Consider the following 8104-nt stretch of genomic DNA (forward strand, 5'->3'; position numbering starts at 1 on the left):
GGCAGTGTGGGCTCGCCTGGAAGACCCCCTGGCTTACCCGGAGGGGGTGCGTCTCCTGAGCAGGTAAGAGCCCCAGGGATGCATCTGGCCAACTCCTGCAGGGCTGTGCCCAGGGAAATGGCTGCTGGGACCCTTCCGGTGTGCCTGGGAAGCCGTCCTGAGCTGAAGCACAGCATCTGCCTCGGCGCGAGCGAATTTTGGAGACCTGGCCTGTGGCCTTCCTGGCTAACTGTGTGCCCCTTGCTTGTGTCCCCTGCGCAGCGTCCTGCTCCACGCGGGGCTCGTCTCCCCCTGTCTGGTGAAGAACCTCTTGCCATGGCTGCATTCCCGCTCAGTTAAACTGCGGGTGACAGCTACAGCTTTCTTTGCTGAGGTAAGGCAGGAGATGGGCAAGGAAGGGTTCAGAGGGCTTGTACTGAGATACTGCTGCTTGGGATGTCTGTTTGTGTGGGAGGATCCCTGGAGAACAGGTCCCTGGAGCGGGGTGGCCAGGGGAGCACCTGGCCAGGACCAGGTCCCCACAGCGCTGCCTGTGTTGTTCCAGATCTCTCAGGACCGCAGGATGACAGGGACCTCCGGGAAAGGCAGGCACTAGAGAAGTCCCTCTGCGATACCTGGCCCCAGCCAGCACCGAGGAGTTCATTAAAGCTCATCACAAGATGCCTAAACGGGAGCGTATCTTTTTTTTCCCTGGTGGCACCCTTGTGGCTGGTGAGACCACGGGTGGGTGGCACTGAGGCTGGGGGCTGCCAGCTGTGGGGCCCCTCTCAGATCTCCCCGGGCTGGGGACAACGGAGTCGTGTCGGGACAGACCCCAGAGCAGGGATCTCCCTATCCATAGGGTCCTGGGGCCTTGCCGTGCCCTCCCACTGCCCACGGGGATCCCCTTGGCACCCCTCCCACCACGGCATGACCACCTCCAGCACCAGCCAGGGCTGGTGCAGGGAACAGCCCAGGACAGCCCTGACCGTATCACCACAGCAGGCTTTGCCCTCCCGGTGTCCCATCACGCTGGGACCCTCCACAGCACTGCCCAGTGACACAGTGGGGGCGTAGCAGAGCAAAAGGGGGACACTGGGCGATGGGTGGGGGGAACTGAGGGGGTCACAGGAGTTTACGGGGTGTGGGCAGGGGACAGAAGGGGGGCACTGGGGGATGAGCGGGGAATGTCGGGGGCACCTTAAAGGGTCAGCAATGGCACAGGGGCTGAGCAGAGGGATGGAGTGTAGCAGAGACATCTGCCTGGCCCATCGCACCCGTGCCCGTTAACACAGGCCCCACTGGTGCTGTTCCTCACCCCCAGCGAGCCTCTGCACATCTGCGGGGGGCAGGAGCAGCTCCACACAGGGAGCCCACCAGCAGAGATGTGGTTTTGTCCCTCGGGCTGCTGTGCACGCCGGCCCTGCTGCGAGCCCATGGGAGCCTCAACCCCCTGTCCCGGGCGTCCCACCATATCTGTGATCCAAACTGAACACTGCAAAGTTTGCTCCAACAAAACACAGGCTTCCGCCTCGCACAGTCATGTTCCTTGATAAAGGTGAGGATGTAAGAGGGAATCGAGCCCCTTTCTGGGTTGAACACCAGGCTGAGGAGGGGTCCTGCTGTGGAGGAGGCACCAGCAAGGGCCGAGGTGGCAGGGCCGGGGGTTTCCCCGGGCACCTGCAGTGCCGAGGACTCCGGCAGTCCTGGGAGCTGCGTGTGCCAGGCGCAGGGCAAGCGACGGAGCTGGACGTTGTCCACCACAAGCACCTGTTCAAGCCAGGGGCCAGCTCCTGCCCTATCACTTACTCACATACCTATGACCTCACAAGCAGCTGCACAACCCACAGCCTGGCCCCTGGCTTCACACCTCCTCAACCACCTGTGACATCACAAGCTTGCTCCTGCCCTAATAGCTACACTACACCCACCACTGACATCACAAGCACCTGCACAAGCCACCTGCCTCCTTCTGCCCTGGCACCTCTTCAGGTAAATATGACAACACAAGCACCTCCACAAGCCACGTGTCCTTCCATTCCCCATCAGATACTCAGACAGCAGTTGCCTCAAAAGCACCTTTGCAAGCCAGGGACCTGCTTCTGCCCTACCAACTGAGCAGTCATCAGTGACATCACAAGCAGCTGCAGAAGCCAGGTGCATGATCCTGCCCTATCACCTACTCATCCACCTATGACATCACAAGCACCTGCACAACCCAGGGGCTTCTACCCTATCACCTACTCAGGTGCCTATGACCACACAAGCAGCTGCACAACCCAGGGGCCTACTCCTGCCCTATCACCTACTCAAGCGCATGTGACAGCACAAGCACCTGCACATGCCGGGGTCCTGCTCTGCACCTATTGGCTACTCAGCCAACAGTGGCCTCCCAGGAACCTCATTAAGTCAGGGGCATGCTTCTGTCCTACCACCCAATCAGCCATCAGTTACATCACAAGCAAGCTGCAGAAGCCAGGTGCCTACTCCAGCCCTATATCCTACTCAGGCACATATGACATCACAAGCACCTGCACAAGCCAGGGGCCTGCTCCTGGCCTAACACCTGCTCAGCCACCAGTGACCTCACAAGCACCTGCGCAGCAGGAGCATCCTCACCACCAACACCCTGGCTTTTTCACCTCCATCTCCATCTCTGTCTGCCACCTCCCCGTGACCTCCTCCCTCCCAGGCACCTTTCTCACCCACTCCACAACTTCCCAATGCCTCTGTCTGCCTTTGTGTTCATGTGGCAGATGTTACATCAGACGCATTGTCCCAAACACGTCACCTGCATCTCCTGCTCCCTCTGTTGTCATCATGACTGTGCCAGCTCTCTGATGCGCTTTTTGACCTCATGGGCCCTTTCGTACTGCCTTCCTTCGGCTGTTAAATCCTGTTCCTGCAAGAGAAGTGACAACCACTCAGTGCCCCCTCTGTGGCATCTTACCCGCATCTTCCTGGGCTGGACGCCTGGTGGAAACTGTCACCATCAGCCCCACCAGTGCTTGAAGTCTCCTCCTGGCACAGGAACAGCTGTGGGTGTGCTGGGTGCGTGCCATGCTTCCTGAAGGAGAACAGCAAAACTCAAAGTAACTCCTGGGCAAGGTCCTGCTCGAGAGCTGATTTGAAGGCAGGCTTGTCGCAGGTCCCAAGACTGGTCCAGGGGTTCTCCCTGGCCCCCAGCTCGGCCACAGGTCCCACATCTGGCTCCTTCCAGCAGGAGTTTGGAAAGCCCCTTCCCAGCTGCCAGCGCCTGGCCAAAGGCTCAGGGCAGAAACAGACCCCTCCCCCGAGGGCCCCAGTCCCCAGCTGGCCTCTGCCCCCAAACTACTCAAACTTCCAAACAGGCTCTCCCTCTAACTGAATTATCTTTGGTTTTAAGAAAAGAAACCATAGACTTCCAGATTAAGTAGTCTAAGACTTTTAGAGGGCCATTTGGGCTTCAATTCCAGAACAAAAGAATTTCCATTACAGAATCTCAGCTACCACCTCCATCATCGTCTTCTCAGTGACACACAAACGCTGTGTTGCAAAAAATCAAACGGCTAATAAAAAGTATCCTCTCCTCCCCAGACCTTTGTTTCCTCATACCCTCAGACTACCGCAGTAATCATCACACCAGTATGCTGTAATTACTACCAATCTGAAACCCCTCCAAAGCATTATTCACTGACGTGACTGACAGCACTGTTGACGCCTTCTGCCTCCGTGACCGAGAACATCTACACGGATATCTCTGCCTAACAGCAGAAGACCGGCCCGAAAAAATATCTTACTTTGTCTCGGCTCTACTGAAAGCAAGGAATTCATGACAGTGCTACAAACAAGTTTACAAGAAAGTAGGATAGCAGAAGAGGCAGAAAAGGTGATGTATCTCACCCACCACTAATTTCAGAGGAAGTTTCAAGGGGGTTTCTTTTTCTTTTTTTCCCATCACTGCCCAGCATAAGGGAAAAAACACACACCTGCTGTTTAAGGAGAACTGAAAATGACAAGACTAGGACTATCAAGTCTGTGTAATTACACTTCTTTCCAGGACACATTGGCCTTTCTTTTTTTAAATCTCAGCAGAGAGCTTTACTGAAAATCACTCAATTCTGATATGGGAAGAGCAAAAGGTCCCCTGGAAATCTTTGAAAGGAACAGCACATTGAAGGAAAACCGTTCATATAAACTCTAAATGACACGTTTTCGCTGTCAAAGATTGTAATGCTTTCGAGTATCTTCGCCATCCTCATCTTCTTTCCCATCACTTTCTTCTGGTGACACTAGAACTACCGTACCTCAACATAACGTTAAACTGTTCGAGTACTCTCGCAAATCACATACAATCCAAAATGCCGACACTGATGCCTATAGGTTTTGCTATTACCTTCACGTTAACGACACAAGCGGTCCTGCCATATCTACAACCTGCAAAGCCTGAAGACAATCAGCACACACGCGCGTACGTATCGATCTTGTTCTGTCCTTGCCAAAACTGCTGGGTGACTCGTCATCAGCCTCCGTGACTGACAGCAGGCAAGACTCTCTCATCTGGCTTAGCTCTGATGCAACCGCTAGGAAAACAGCTATTTCATGGACAGCCTTCAAGTCATGTCTTGTTATCTTGGGAAAGTGTTATCTCCCAGTGAGGACCAAGATGACAGCTCTTAATTATATGTCCCGAGAGTAGCTTCCACCGACTGTCCCCTGCTACCCACCAACAGGAACAGCACTGTCCTCTCCCCTGCCCATCTCCACGCTCGGGAGGAGCTGTTCACATACCCGTGGCAGCCTGCCTTACTACCTGCTCTGCTGCTCATGGGCATGACAACTGTCACGCTAAGGCTTGTCGTGGTTTTACCCCCGCCAGAACCTAAGCACCACGCAGCCGCTCGCTCACTCACTCCTCCCCACTCCCAGTGGGATGGGGAGGAGAATCGGAAAGAAAAGTAAAACTCGTGGGTTGAGATAAGAATAGTTTAACAACTAAAATAAAATAAAATGTAAGAGTAACAATACCAACAAAAAATATAACAACAACAATTCTAAATACAAGGGATATAACAAAAAGAGACAGACACAATCCACAGAGAGCCATCAGAGCTAAACCCTGATGGCACTTTCCTTGGTCAAGTTTCCTTCAAAAACATACTTTTAAAAAAAAACCCACAGAATTCTTACTGCAAGAACCAGGAAGAAAAAAATCCCTGACAGGGTGACTGGCATCTCCTGGCTGCGGTAAAACCATCTGCCCTCTGCAGTTCCGTTTCCCAAGAGTGGGCAGCATAGCCTGGGTGGGCGGAAAGGCACTTATGAGACCATGGGGCTTAGAGAGGAGCACAAGCATCTGCCAAGGGAGCTGCATCCAACCAGGACCGCTCCCCACTTGCTTCTCTGACAACAAAGCCCTGGTGCGTGCTCTCACCAGGAGGGAAAAACAACTGCCACGGCTGCAAATCCCCATTCATGAAAGGCTGTGAACAGAGGCAGGGTTGTCCATGAGCATGACACCCACATGAAGGCCTGCGGACAGCAAAGGCACCTGGTCTGTCCCCACCACAGCATGCCTGCTCCAAAGCTTGGAGCTGCCTCTCAGAGACGAGGCCTCTCTACCTTCCCCTGGCTGCGGACATGAAACACTGGCCTCCAGCTGTCAGGGCTTGGTCTGGTGACCCTCAGGGCAGCAGCAGGAACCGCTCTGACCCTGGTTGTGGGGTTGGCCCTGCGGCTGAGCCCTCGGGCACAGGGCTGGTGAACTGGGCCATGGCAGGGCCCATGGGTTATGAGGTCGCCACGGCCCTCCACCCAGCCCCATCCGCCCTGGGAGATACCTTCTCCTGCTCCTGCAGCACCCCTGCTCCTGGTCCTGGTCCTGGTCCTGCTCCTGTTCCTGGTCCTGCTCCTGCTCCGCGTCCTGGTCCTGGCCCTGGTCTCCCCCTCGCCCTGGCTGCCCCCAGTCCGTCTCTCACCCATTTCTCCTCAGGCTGCTCGGCCTCCAGCCCCTCCGGCCCTGCCCCAGGCCGGCTCTGACTGACAAGGCTGCCTCCGGCTCTGCTGATTGGCTCAGCCATGGCCAATGGCAAGGCTGTTGCTAGGTGGGCACAGGAAGCCTGGGTTTCTCCTCACAGAGCCGCCCTGTGCCCGCTGTCCCCCCACACACAGCTCGCTCCTCAGCCAGCAGGGACACTGGGCCTGTGGAGAGACGGCCTTCAAGAAGGGCCATTTCACCTGGAGCTGTTCTCTCAGCAGTGCAAGGTGTGTGCACAGCTCTGCTGTCCCTCAGTCCACTCATGGGGTCTGGGCCTGCTCAGGGAGGGAGGGGAGGGGGGAAAGGAGGGGAGGGAGGGGAGGGGAGGGGAGGGGAGAGGAGAGGAGAGGAGAGGAGAGGAGAGGAGAGGAGAGGAGGGGAGAGGAGGGAGGGAGGGGAGGGGAGGGGAGGGGAGGGGAGGGGAGCTGCCCTGGATTTGCTCTGGAGCAGCAAGTCTTTCCCAAACTGCACGTCTGTCTCTGCTGCCAGCCACAGCCCTGGGCAGGAGGAGCTGCGTGATGGGAGCCGCTCGCATCGGTCAGGCCGGCACCTGGCAGGAGACAGGGCTCTGCCCCCGGTCACACCGCCCGTGCTGAGCCCAGCACCCAGGGCCTTCCTCAGGCCTCACCTTCCCCTGGGGCTGAGGAGGAGAGACGCCCTGTCCTGGCGTGGCCCAGGCCATCCTCCTGTGGCCAGAAGGAAGGACAGAGCCCCCATCGGTCTCCCCACGGGTGTTGGAGATAGGCGAGAAACAAAACAAAGGATGCTACTTAGTTAATGAGGCGCGACCTTGAGAAGAGGAACAAGATGACACCATAAGTCAGCCAGGTAAGGAAATACCAAGATAATCACAAGGGCAACCATAGAGCTACTTGAACTTTGAGTGAACTGTCTTAATTAACATCATAGAAAACCTGCCCTTGGGTAGGGAGAGCCCCCTACCAACAGAAACCCCTTCCTCACAGAACATGCACAGTAAAAAAGGAGGACGCTGCATCTTTAAGTGGAGACGAGGCTTGTGAGAACCAATAGCAATGAGGGTAACTAAGCGAAACTGTAAAAGTACTGGTAAGTGTTGCTCGAAATGTAAAAAATGTTTACGGTGTGTTAACCCAGTGTGCTGGCTTTGTGGAGTTACCACCTAGCACCCATCTCTGCGCAGACATGAAATAAACAACTCTCTCCACTCTGTGTGTTAATCGGCTTTTTTGCACACCAGGTAAAAGAACCGTGATTTTTGGGACGACACGGGGGCTGACCACTGTCCTTCGCTTCTGTCCCCAGGGCTCCCCGGTGCTGGCAGGCCCCGCAGGGCTTCAGGGCCAAGCAACTGCCGGGATGCCAGGGGGTCCTGGGGCTCAGGGTAGCTTCAGGCATCTCCGAAGCCGAGAGATGCCCCTGCGCTTCTGCATATGCAGTTATTTGCTACCCCCTTAGCGGTCAAAACTGTTTCTCCTCCTGGCACATGGACTGGACAGAAGCCACTTTCCTGTTAGTCTGGGAGGACTTCAGGGAAGCGAGGAAGTCACAGCATGCACACAGGGATGAGGACAGTGAAAAGGAGCCATGTTAAGGTTTGGCTGCTGTTTCACATCTCGACTCAGACATTGGTGTGCATCCCAGCACCAAAGTCAGTTTTTTTTTCCTCCAAGCTGCACAGCTTTTTGCCAGCAAAAGTGAGTTGGGCTGAGCTGGCCTTCGGGACAACTCGGCTCCTTTCTTTTTTAATTGTGTGCCTACACTTTCCCTTTCTTTGCAGCAATTTCTTTCTTTCTCCCCCTTCCCCTCCCCAGTTCCATCCTCTTTCCAAGGTAATTATGATTTGACTTTCTGGACAGATCATCGAGTAGGTAGACACAGGATAGAAGTATAGGCTGGTCTATACTTTCCAAGCTGTTGACTGAGCTATTCTACCTTTAAAGGCTAGATAGATATGGGCTATGGGTAGAGTTCCTCTTTGCCAGTTCTTTCTTTTGACATCCTGTGGCAGTGATGGTAAGGTCATCAGCCTGCAGCTCTGCAGCAGTTAAAACTATCACTGAAAGAGTTTTGATGGGGAATGCTGCTCTGTGTTTTGTTTTCAATAGTCATTTCATTGAGCTAGCATTT

The 8104-nt window shown here is 55.1% G+C and overlaps 1 long non-coding RNA gene across 1 annotated transcript; it reads left to right on the forward strand.

Annotated features, from left to right (window-relative positions):
* LOC127029029 (uncharacterized) lies at positions 1–590 on the forward strand. Its single transcript, XR_007768115.1, has 3 exons — positions 1–63; positions 262–373; positions 545–590. It is a non-coding gene; the product is annotated as an uncharacterized LOC127029029 (long non-coding RNA).
* The last annotated feature ends 7514 nt before the right edge of the window (positions 591–8104 follow it).

The sequence above is a fragment of the Gymnogyps californianus genome, unplaced genomic scaffold (assembly GCF_018139145.2).
Source record: "Gymnogyps californianus isolate 813 unplaced genomic scaffold, ASM1813914v2 HiC_scaffold_62, whole genome shotgun sequence".
In the NCBI taxonomy this organism is placed as follows: domain Eukaryota; kingdom Metazoa; phylum Chordata; class Aves; order Accipitriformes; family Cathartidae; genus Gymnogyps; species Gymnogyps californianus.